General features: G+C 46.9%; 1 protein-coding gene across 6 annotated transcripts in view; it reads right to left on the minus strand.

Moving 5' to 3' along the window:
* Positions 1 to 11683, minus strand: part of TRERF1 (transcriptional regulating factor 1) — a 105345-nt gene extending 93662 nt beyond the window's left edge. For 3 of the 6 annotated variants that reach the window (XM_032989135.2, XM_032989133.2, XM_032989134.2), the window contains exon 1: positions 11309 to 11594. The gene's annotated coding sequence lies outside the window, so the exon portion shown is untranslated. Of the gene's footprint in view, positions 1 to 11308; positions 11595 to 11643 lie in introns of those variants that run through there. The other 3 variants (XM_042789741.1, XM_032989132.2, XM_042789740.1) reach the window with 2 other exon arrangements.
* Between the last annotated feature and the right edge of the window lie 933 nt (positions 11684 to 12616).

Raw genomic sequence — 12616 nt, forward strand, 5'->3', positions numbered from 1 at the left:
AAAAAAGTTGTTGCATAATTTATTCACTTTCCTACCAGTTTCACAGATTAAGATAGCAGCACCATGAGATAACTAAGATTTCTTTTGCCTTTAGCTCAGTCATTTACAAGTCTTCAGGTTTCATTGGGTTTTGTTGCTGTTGTTCAATGGGAAAACACTGTGGAAATAACGTTTATCTTCATTCCCACTCTACAAAGCTTGCTAACTGCAGTTTGATAGAGGCACATGCCCACCAAGCACCATAAAGAAAGACTTACAGTAAGTGGTGACTAATCTTTACAGCGTATACTGTACGCGTATCACTGAGTCAGCTTGAAAGTTTGTTCATTCACTTGAACGCCGCTTCTTCCATTCTCCTCTGATCTGCAGGCAGATCTGAAATCTGCCTTCCCTTCATTCAAGGAGAGCTTCTTATTGCCTTAATAGGCAATAGGTGCAGGTACAAAAACTATTGTACAGGATTGACCTAAAAAACAGACTTGCTGACACAGAAGCATAAAAACAAACAAGGAGACACACACACACACAAAAAAGCCCTACATTTTCTTTTAGCAAGAAACTTGTGTGCGTGCAAGGAAGGAGCCCTGCGGGAAGGGACTCTCTATGGGGCATAAATTGACTCTGCTACTGGAAAAACTTCCCTGCTCTAACATTTGGCAATCTGATCGTACAGAGCCTGTGAGAAACGCCCAGTTTAAGTGATCTGGTTTACTGGTAACAAAAGCAGTAGCAGAACAACACAGACACATACTATAGATAGCTGGAATGGCCACATATGACTTTGCATTTGCTGAAGGCTAAAATAAGATGTCCCGCTCTTTTGTTCTCTTTTTTCGTTTCTTGCAATTTACATAATTAGCAGTACGGATTTTCCAGAAATAACCTGAAAGTAAAAGTTCTACCTGCAAAAAAAAAAAAGGCTGTTCATACTAAGGATAGTGTGGGGGTTAAATATAAGGATTTTCTGTACACAATTGAAGCCTATCATCCACTTTGCAATTACGACTCTTCAACTAGAAGAATACAATTATTACAGAGTCAAGTAATTACAGTAAAGAGCTGCATTCATATACAGACCCAACCTTGCACCTTCTTTCAGTCACACAGGTAGTTCAACTGACTACAATATAAGCAGGCATTACTACAGATGACTAAAAATTGAAAAATTTGGCCCAATACTGAGCACACTTAATCCAATGGAAGCCTTTCCATCAAACAGCTTTATGTAGTAATCTATGCACCACTGCCACAATGTCTGCACGGCAACCTTATTACTTTTGGACCATCGCCTACTGGCTGAGAGCTAGTCTTTAAAACCAGATGAGCCCATGTTATTTTAATGAACCCCTACTTTAACTAACGATCAAGTAGTTAGCCTAGGGATTGTATGCTGACAGACTTCCAGCATGAAAGTATCGCTCCTTTCATAAATTATTGTAATTCTGTGGTATTAGTCTATCGTTTATATATTTGCATGCAGCATCCAGATTAAAATTTCTTCTGAAAGTTGGAAATGGTTGAAATAAAAGTCTGCTAGGACCCTGTTTTATCATTCCCACTCATGTTAAGCAGTACCTTACTATGCAGGCAGCCACATTTGGCTTAACTTACGTTCTTTTCATTAACAAAACAACACTTAACCCAATGTCTTTTTTCTGTGCACCTCCCTTTTCAGGCGTATTACTTCTTTAAATCTAAAGCTGTTTTTAACTTCAAAGACTAATTTTTTACTACAAGCAAAACGAAGGGTAAAATTCATCCTCTGCACTGCATCTTTGGTTTTCAAGCATATAAATGGCAAAGCCTTTTTTCATTTTACCTGCAAGGCATATTCTCTTATTCATGCTTTTTCATTATAATGGCAGCAACTTTTAAAAAGTATTAAAGTTCATTATGAACCAGTGCTTTCAAAATTTCAGTCCTAAAAAACCCCCACTTTTCCTCACTTCATAAAAATTTTGCTTCTCATTTTCTACTTTTATCAAACACACACAGACAGCAGCAATACTTTTGCATCGTGATCCATGCAGCTCAGATACCGATTTACTGAACTCCAACAGCATAAAACAAGCTTATCTGACCAAAAAATATAGAGAATCACTGTTCGTCATCATGACTGAAAAGCCTCTTCCAGTCTTGGAAACATGCAGCATCAATGGAAAAAAAGGAGAAGCTTCCTGCCTCCACTTCTGCAAACATTTTGGCTTAGAGGAATTATCGCCACCTTAAATGGAGACATGTCCCTACCATACGCAGAAATATGGGTTTAATGTAGTTATGAATAGGAATCTCACTTTTCCAGACACAAATAGTCTGCTAATTTAGAAACCTCCCTCCATTCCTCTCACTCTGTACCTGATGATTTACCATACAGGCTTATTGGAACACAAGGTTTTGGTAGCGGGGGGGCTACAGGGGTGGCTTCTGTGAGAAGCTGCTAGAAGCTTCCTCCATGTCTGACAGAGCCAATGCCAGCCAGCTCCAAGATGGACTCATCACTGGCCAAGGCTGAGCCCATCGGTGACAATGGTAGTGCCTCTGGGGAGACGTATTTAAGAAAAGGAAAAAGAAAGCTGCAGCCATAAAGAGGAGTGAGAACATGTGACAGAAACAACCCTGCAGACACCAATGTCAATGAAGAAGGAAGGGGAGGAGATGTTCTAGGCACTGGAGCAGAGTGCAGCCTGTGGTGAAGACCATGGTGAGGCAGGCTGTGCCCCTACAGCCCATGGAGGTCCACAGTGGAGCAGATCTCCACCTGCAGCCCGGGGAGGACCCCACACCAGAGCAGGTGGATGCCCGAAGGAGGCTGTGATCCCATGGGAAGCCCATGCTGGAGCAGGCTCCTGGCAGGACCTGTGGCTGTGTGGGAGGAGCCCACAATGAAGCAGGTTTGCTGGCAGGATCTGTTCCTGAGGGACTGCACCCCATGGAAGGGACCCACACTGGAGCAGTTCGTGAAGAACTGCAGCCCGTGGGAAGGACTCACATTGGAGAAGTTCATGGAGAACTGTCTCCCATGGGAGGGACCCCACGCTGGAACAGGGGAAGAGCGTGAGGAGTCCTCCCCGTGAGGAGGAAGGAGCAGCAGAGACAACATGGGATGAACTGACCACAACCCCCATTCCCCGTCCCCCTGTGCCACTGTGGGGGAAGAGGCAGAGAAATCGGGAGTGAAGTTGAGCCCAGGAAGAAGGGAGGCATGGAAAGAAGGGGATTTAAAATTTGGTTTTATTTCTCATTATCCTTCTCCGATTTCATTGGTAAGAAATTAAACTGATCTCCCCAGGTCAAGTCTGCTTTGCCCGTGACAGTAATTGGTGAGTGATCTCTCCTTGTCCTTATCTCGACCCATGCACTTTTCACTGTATTTTCTCTCTCCCCTGTCCAGCTGAGGAAGGGAGTGATAGAGCAGCTTTGGTGGGCACCTGGTGTCCAGCCAGGGTCAACCCACCACAATGGGGATGGTTCACTGGGCATCCCTGCAGATGAGGACTGAAAGGTAATTAGTACTTCACTGCTTATGTTCAAAGATACCCTCTAACAAAGCAGCTACCTGGTTCCTACAACCTGTCTTATCTTGGCCTGTTCAGAAGCACGGAAGTCCTTCCAGACATAGGCAAGAATGCCATTTCTGACACTCAAATGCCTACAGAAAAGGCTGCATCCTGCCCTGCCTGGCATGCTACTGCTCGCAGCAATTGTGTTGCCAAAGAAAGTTAGAACTTCAAACAGCTTTACTCAATTCTTTTATATAAAGTATCCTTGTTCAGCATCTCACCACTAAAGCACCTCAATCTCTGGGATGGTTTTCTGCCCTATTTTTGCCAGGAACTCATTAGATTATCACTGCAAGTACTTGTTTATTATCATTGCTGTGATGCTGAATTCACGTTTTTACACTGATCAATAAAAACCGAATCAACACACTACACACCCAGCCCACACATGAAGAAAATTCATTTAACAAGAAGATCAAAGTTGTCTACCTTCTACTGTTGTAAAATCACAACCAGCCTGTTGGTTTTCGCCAGTTATCTTTGAAGAATGATTGGAAATGAACAAAAATAATTCTGGAAGCACATATTGAAATTGCAGATACAAAACAGAGATAGGAGGACACATGCAAATAACCACGTGGGAGACCTTCGTTTGAATTTGAATTTCATAGCAGGCCAAAGAGGCAGACAGAGTATCAACACTCCTGCAGAGCTGCGCCATTCAATGTAGCTTAACATCAACCATTTTTTTTGTTTTATCAAAATACACAGGGGTTTCTTTGCGACACTAAATGTAAGCTTTTGAAAAGTAACACATAAAAATGCAAAAAACAAACCAGCAAGTTAGCCTCTGAACTGCTTCCGCCCATTTCCCCCCAATATATCAGGGGCACAAGCAGCAACAAAACTGCTGTGCTCAACACTGAGCTACGCATGATATAAACTTGTGGTTCAGGTGACTACTGCCTCCTGTGCTCAGCAGAGACAGCTTTGGTAATGGTCACAGAGCTCATGGTTATTTAAAGTCCTCCTGTGACCTAGGAGCCATTGCAAAGGTGATGCTTGCAGCCTCCAGAAAGAGTGCAACCCACAGCCCTCTCCCTGCTGAAGATAGCATGTAGCCAACTCAAAGACCACCACCCCTCTGCAAGGTAAGCCCAGCTCTGATGCTCAGAGGAAGAAACAAAACGTGAAAGAGGCAGGCCAAAAAGAAGCAACTGGGAAGATATTTACCGAACTCTAAGTCAATATCATAAATATTTCAGGGCTTGGGCAGCCTACATTTTGGGGAAAAGAAAGCTCAGTTTAGCTATGTAGGGTCTCCTACGTATTCATACTTGTGGCAGATGCGACTGGTCAGCATCCATTTTTTATTTAATACACTGCTGTTGTTGCTAGCAATGCAAATCATAACATCATACAAAGATCAAATAACTAGCAAATTTGCTGAGGAAATAACAATGACACTATTTACTAGTCAGGTTTGTTTTTTTTTTTTTTTCTGGTACAAACAGGATCTTCTACCAGGACACCTTCTCCACCAGCAGAAAGACAGCAAGGCAGCAGCAGGGACAAAGTGCTGGCGGTACGAGTCGAGCAGACAGCACCACCAGCAGCAGTCCTACTCCAACACCCAGCAGCTACACACTCCTGACAAAGAAGCCCCATTTACCTGCTCCTTCTTCATACACCACTACACTGCCCAGAGGAGCAAATAACCTTTAGTCTCTGATCAAAATGAGTATTAATAGCATCATATGCCTCCAAACTTTCACAAATTTATAATGCAGTGTTTCCTAATCTGCAGGAATTAAAACTGTATTCAAACTTAAAGTACATGGGATCTCTTTGAGAAAAAAATATTATGACATATGAATAACATACTTCATAGTGTATTTCCTGCTCACCAATAAATTGTATTCAATTTTGCATGCAGAGCAAAGGGCTATTTCAACTTGTGCAAAGCTCTAAGAGCATTAATTTCACTAGGACCCACTTAAGATCATACTTTTGCAAGAGTGCCCATATGCATTTGTGCCATAGGACAGCAGGATTTACCCTGCTGGCCAGTCCAAACTACACGCCAGGACTGTAGCATGCATTCTGTTAAAAAAATGAAGGAAGTTATTATTTAGGTCAAGTGTAAAATTAAAAGACAAAAAACAGCAAAGGAAAAAGCCTTACTAATATAGCTGTAATTGGCATAACCCTTCAAGTGTAAATAGAGATCCTTCCAGGAAAAGGCATTTCTAGTTCTGATTTGGCATGTGAAGCATGACAATACTGGGAAAAACACTTTTCTGCTAGTACAACTGGAACTCAGATGGGACTCTTACCCACACAGAAATGTTGCAAAACCCCTCAATCCCCTAATAAGCACTATTTTACCAGCAGAATTTTTGGTTTAAATGGGAGAATGTATTTAAGGTCAATTCTAAACACACCAGTATTAGCTATTCTTTTTTTCTTTTAAATGTAAAAACTAGAACAAACTTCCCTCCTATCCTCCCCCACACCCCTCCAAACACACATACACTAAAAATATATAAATAAAGGAAATGAAACTTCCCCATCAATGAAAATAGGGGGGTGGGGGGAGTGGAGAATAAAGACAAAAATGGGTCTGTACAGCATCTTTTATGGCCAACTAAGAGTCAAATGGCTTTTCTTATTTTAAAGATTGAAAACTTCAGCCATTATAAAATTTTAAACTCAATAGCCACTGGCTTCACAGGGTTGGGTACTTTTTTTTCACAGTCCCATGCTGAAGCTATTTAGGATTTGATGATCACTTAAAGAGAAAGTGCCTGATATAAATTCTGCAACTCAAATGGATCCTGTCCTTTTAAGAGCCCTGGTAAGCCTTGTTCTAGCTAGACAGTGTGAACAAAAACCTCTCACCTTCAGGGACCTTTTAAAAAAGAGCTGCGGATAATTTAACATATAACTTATACCTGTTTTGCTGGGGCAATCCTTCCCCAATCCATATTTTTGCAGTCTTTACACTCCAGGGTTAGCTGGAGGTTTTAATACCTGAGTCTGAGCTTTTCCTCATTACTGAACATGAGATGCTTGACAAATTAAAAAAAAAAAAAAAAAGAAAGAAATTTAAAAAAGACCATCTACAACAATCTTGCTTTGCTATAGATGCAATGTTGCCTACGAGGAACAAAAAAAAAAAAAAAGACAAAGCAAAACAAAACCTTGCAGCACTGCCCTTCAAGGACATATCACAATGCAGGCTCTATCAAAAATCTTACCATGAGCAGTTGATGAGGGGAGGGAAAGGAAAGACAGCAACCATTTTCTTGCTGAACTAAAAAGACAGGAGAAGATTTGTGATAAAGCCCAGGATGGCTGCTTTATAAAGCTCAAACTGGTGGGGTAGAGAAACTCAGCATTTGTGGCCATGTGCCTGGAAAGCAACCTACACCGGCCCCGCTGGCCAGCGGATGGGAAGCTGAAGATCAGCAATTCGTGTGAAATTCTAACAGAATTTGAAATGTAAACTGAAGAAAGACAAGCCAAAAATAAAAAAAAAAAAAAAAAAAAAATCAACTACCTTTTGAGTCTGCATCATATCAGCATTTTGGGTCTTTCCAGAGCAAATCATCAGTCAACTATGAAAACTTAGGTGGGCTGTTTGTGTGAGACACATTACTCTCTGTTACAGAGTAAGCTGAAACCACAAGACTCACTTCACTCAGAACCTCAAAATACACCCAATGCTACACAATTCCTGCAAAGCCCTGCAACATCCCCACTCTAATATGGAGAGTTTACATTTTTTTTAAAGTCCCTATTATAGGGCAATAGGGCATACATTAAAAGCATGTCCTGGGTTCCCCAAACCATTTTCCTCTCAAGAAGAAAGTAACATAAATCATGTATTTGCCTCCTAGTTTCTGCAGCAGCAGGTTGTAACCTGAGCACCTTTTTCTGTTTTTCCCCACACAAATCAATGTGTTTTTTCTTTCTGCTGCTGTTTCAAGCAGGGCCAGGTAAGCGCACACCCCCACCACCACGGAGCAATATGGCCAAGAAAGAAAAAAAATAAACTGCTGTCAAAAATACTCTTCCTTCTGCCCACAGAAACCAATATCCAACAGGAACCAGCATCGATATGGCTCGCTGACCACCCGCGTTACCTACGTTGTCCTCCCGGCCGGGCCGGGCTGGACCGTGCGCTACCTGGAGACAGACGTGCAGGGGCAGCACCAAGGAGATGATGGTGCCAGACCCGGCCCCCGGCACCTCCAGACCTAAGGGGAAATACTCCCCCAAGTTCTACGAGATAACTCGGCATGCTGCTCAAAAGCAAATTCAATGGATCGCTTAGGTCTGTTTGGTTTCAAGCATCTTCAACAGCTAAAGAACAAACCAAAACCGATAAAATTGTTGCTACCTTTGTTTGAACCACTCTCAGACCTACTCTTTGAAGGAAGACCTGCCTTTCTTAAAACGTATTTGAATGCACTATTTTTGTCTTTATCTTAGAAGGCCTGATTTCCCCTCACAGTCCCGCAACTGATTACAATAATAGGTTTCTCAGAGACAGACAAGTTAAGAAGAGGTTTTACAACTTCATATGCAGCAAAACATACTTGCTGCCTTCATTTTTTTTAGTTTCGAGTGCTGCCGCATCACTCTCTGCCCTACAAATACTCATACGCACAGTAACTCTACTCTTCTAGGCAGTGCCACAGAAGTCGGTGTGACCACTGGTGCTGCTCACCTTACATAAATAACCAAGTGCATGGCAGCCACGCCAGGCAGAATTCATACATGCACTTAAAGATGCTTCTGCCTACATCTTACAGGTGGAGGAGAGGCAAATGGATCCGTTAATTTTAGGGAATTTTTACAGAAAAAAAAAAATATTCATTCTAATTTTTCATTGGAAGCTATGCAGCCTCAAAAAGACACAAGGGGAGGAAAAATATGGTTTCCATATTGACAATTATTTTGTACCTATCAAACACAGTACTTTAAAAAAATTAAAGAGTATTTCTAAGGAAGCTGGCACAAAGCTGCCTTATCTCACAAGTTATTATGATAAACCATAAGACACAAACTTCCAGCACCAGAATCTCACAATGACATTATGGATCCCAGGGTTACCATTGTCCCATTACAGTATTTGGAAAGGCAGAGAAGAACCTTCTCGAACACTCTGCAGAGTAAGTGTTTAAATGACATATCCCCTGCTTGATGAGAAAAAAAAAAAAAAAAAAGACAAAAATATTCAAATATTCACAGCAAAATATTATTTTATTGCTTTAGAAAACCTACAGTACATTACAGGTCGGTCTGCTACTCTTCTGCTTTTCCCATACTCCCTCCAGATGCCAAGTTACAAGCTGAATTTATAATAGCAAGCCTCACTGTATCTCTGGAAGAATGAAAGTGGCCAGAAGAAGAGAAGTAACAGTTTTGAGTTTAGAACCTAGGAATTCCTTTTTTCCTACCTAGGGTAGCTGAGCATTACCCAAAAGGAAACCACACCTGAAATGAGGACTCACCTTATGGTCTGAAATGCATACTGGAGTATTCTCAGAGACAGGTCATCAGCAATAACTGATAGGTTGAGACAATTAAGTGGGCAAGACATGAAGACTTCTTCAGTCTATCCAAGTACAACATGACCCAACGTTAGGTATAGAGGCTAGTCACACTGTGGTTTATTTACGCTCACGTTGGCCCACACAGGAGTGACATAAACACTGGAGGCAGAATGCCTCCCCCGCTACCCTGGCCTCATCCTTCTCCCCCGGGGAGGGATGCCAGCAGCAAGACATAGGTTGATAGCAGCACGATTAAGTTCTGGCCTCACCATTTCACCGAGAGGCCAATTCTCCTCTCCTCACTCAGGCCAGCTCCCACAGTGAAGTGCATTATCTGTATTTGAGCTTTTTTGGCTTTTCAAGATACACTGGTTTGACTACCACACCAACAATGCTGCTCAGTTCCTCGTTGGAGTCTCCCAACTTCAGAAACACAAGCTGCTTATCAACGGTAGCGGAACAGAACATAACAGAGTTTATTTCCACCAAAACTTTTGAGTAGGGTATATTTAAGCCTTAAATTTTTCCGAAGTATATCAGATTACCGGTTACAGAAGAAAAATGCATACAACACGTTTTCTTTATATGAAAAATCATTTATCTAAATTCTAAACAAATACATTTGTTTTAAGTAAAGCCACATGGCTTAACCTTCACGCCGCATATGCATGCATAAAGCATTGATGGAGCAGCATTTTTGATGTTAAATATGCACCTTGGACAAGCCATACGAAAAAAAAACAGGTAACACACCAACCAGGGCACATCATACCCCATCACTTCAGTGGGTAACAAAGCGAAAGGGGTTATTTCTAGATAGATGCATCTTTACTAAGGAAATGGCTCCATTCTGATCCAATTTAACATCCAAACAAGACCACCAAGTAGATAAGCAATCACAGCAAACAGCTGCGTATACCACGTGCAGGGTCAGTTCACGCACAGGCCAGCATTACAAGGACAGGTCACTTCATGGTGACAGCGCACCCCGAGCAGGGCAGGGGGCCGGTCCCCGGGGAGCTGCGAGGGCCGGTGGGTGCCCCAGGCAGGACGGGTGGGGGCAGCCGGGTGGCCCCGCAAGCAGCCCGGCAGGCCAGGCCCAAGCTTGCTGGCTGAACTCTCCCCTCTTCCCATACTTACATAAAAATTATAGCTGTCAAAGACATAAAACTTCACCCCCAGTCATTACCTGCTTAAAACATTAATCAAGCAGTTAAGCACTTTGCGACGTTTTCCATAAATAGTTTAGTTATGGGTCATCATGTTTATTTTGCTGCTGTCGTATCAGTCTGTAAAAATCACAAACCTCACCGGTAACTACCTGAATCGCGACCAGTGTTGATGCACTGGGACTGCAAGTACAGGTCAGATTTTACTGGACGAAGGTCTTAACCCCTCTAAGTTTACATCTCGAATAGTCAAGCCTGGCTAGTTGACTGGCAGATGTAAAAACCACTCTGTAAAGTCAGCAGAAGGATGAGTAGGCATTATCCATTTATTAACTGGTTAACTGCCAATTAATTTTACTTGCAAATTACCTCTCTGGTATTTAAACATCTGGCTAGGAGTTGTTGTTCGTTACCCCCCATATTTTGACGCGCTGGAGGAACGAAGCGCTTCTGCACCCCGACAGCACCCAGCCCGCCGTACATCCCTCTCCCGCCGAAAAGGAGGAGAAACGCCCGTTTCCCCAAAATAAGTTCGCACCCAGCGGTGCCCCCCGGGGCTCCCCAGCCCGGGACCGCCTCCTCGCAAAAAAACACCGACCGGTACCGAGGCCGCGCCGAGCGCGCTGCCCGTCGCGGGGCGGGAGTCGCGGGTGGGCCGGCCACTCGCGCCGGGGGCCGTGACGGGGACCGCGCCGCTCGGACAACTTCCGCGGCAAGCCCCGCCGAGCCGCCCTTCCCCGCCCTCCCCGGCCGGGACCCGGCAGCCACGCCGCGGCGGGGGGCCCCGGGACCGGCCCGCCGCCCCCCGCAGGTACCGGGCAGCGCCCCGGCCGCCCCCCGCCCGCGGCGACCGGCGAGGAGCAGGAGGAGGCGGCAGCAAGCAGGGCCTCGCCTACTCGCCGCTGCAGACCGAAAGTCAACTGCAAACTGCAAACTTTTTTTTTTTTTTTTTTCCCTCCCCCCCACTTCTTTTTTTTTTTTTCCTTTTTTTTTTTTTTTTTTTTTTTTTCTTCCCCCCTCCTTCCAGCGCAGCCCCAGCTCGTGCAAAAATGAAACTTGCGAAGCATTCGCCTACCTGGCGTGGAGTCTGCAACAAGTGCAAGGCGCGGGGGGGCCGGGTGCGGGAAGCGGCGGGGCTTATGTCGGTGTCGGCGAGGAGGGAGCAATTGCGATATTAATTTATTACCGAGCTGCCCGGGCTGGGTCCTACTTCACTTACAGTACGGCGCTCATCCTGTAAACAAATATCGCTCCGCCAGGAAACATACTCCCCCCGGCCCGGCCCGGCCCCGGCCCCGCTGCCAGGCTCCCGCCCCGGCGGCGGCGGCACATGGAGCGGAGCGGGGCGGGGGCCGCCGCACCCCCCCGCCCCGCGCCGCGCCGGGGGAGGCTCCGGGCACCGGCACTTACCTCCGGCACGGCCTCCCCCGCCCGCCGCGCTGCCTGTGCCGAGTCCGTGATGCAAAATAAAAGAGGAAAAAAAAAAAAAAAAAAAAAATCCCGGTGTCAGCAAATCGCTGTCAAATTATTTTCTTGCAGAAGAGAGAGGGGGAGAGGGAGGTGGGGGGGGGGGGGGGGGGGGGGAAGCAGAAGCAGAAGGGGGAGGAGGCTGCGGGAGGCGGCGGGATCCCTCCGCCGCGATGGGTCTGGCCCTGGGTAGCGAAGCAGGAAGTAAGGTGTCGGCGGCGCCGCGGCCGCGGCCGCCCGGCCCCGCGGCGGGGCGAGGGCGAGGGGCGCCCGCCGCCCCCGGGGACCCGCCGCCGGCCCTGCGCCGCCGCCGCCGCCGCCGCCTCCCCCCCGCCCCGCTCCGCCGCGCCGCGGTCTCGCCGCCGGCCCCTCCTCTGAGGGCGGCGAGCGCAGCGCAGGTGCCGGGGCCACCGGCGGCGACCTGTCAGCGGCTCCCGCCGGCGCGGCGCGGCCGGGGCCGGGGCCGCGGCTCGGCGGGAGGCGGGCGAGGGGGTGCCGCGGGCTCCCGGCGCCGCCGCATGCCGCAGGGCGGTCGGGCCGGGGCCGGCTCCCGCTCCCGCCCGAGCGGCGGCGCCGAGGGGTGACACTGCGCCAGCCCCGGGGCTCGGGGGGGGGGGGGTGGTCCCGCCGCCCCGGGGCTGGGGGAGGCTGCCGTTCCCCGCCGCCGTGGTTCTCTGGCGGGGGGTGCGGGTGTCTCCCCTGGTGCCGGGGGGGTGCCGTGCGGGGGAGCCGGGGGCTGCGGCCGGGCCGCCCCCCAGCCCCGGGGCGCCGGGGGTGGGGGGGGGGGATGCCGGTGCGGTAAAGGCGCGCTCTCACCGGGGAGGTCTCCGGCCCCGGGGAGGCTCCTGCGCTTTGGGTTAATTTGGAAGTTAATTCTCTAATGCAGCGAGCCATGTAGGAACTTGCTCCTGTGGTC

This window comes from Tyto alba, unplaced genomic scaffold, assembly GCF_018691265.1.
Source record: "Tyto alba isolate M040663 unplaced genomic scaffold, T.alba_DEE_v4.0 Super-Scaffold_16, whole genome shotgun sequence".
In the NCBI taxonomy this organism is placed as follows: Eukaryota; Metazoa; Chordata; class Aves; order Strigiformes; family Tytonidae; genus Tyto; species Tyto alba.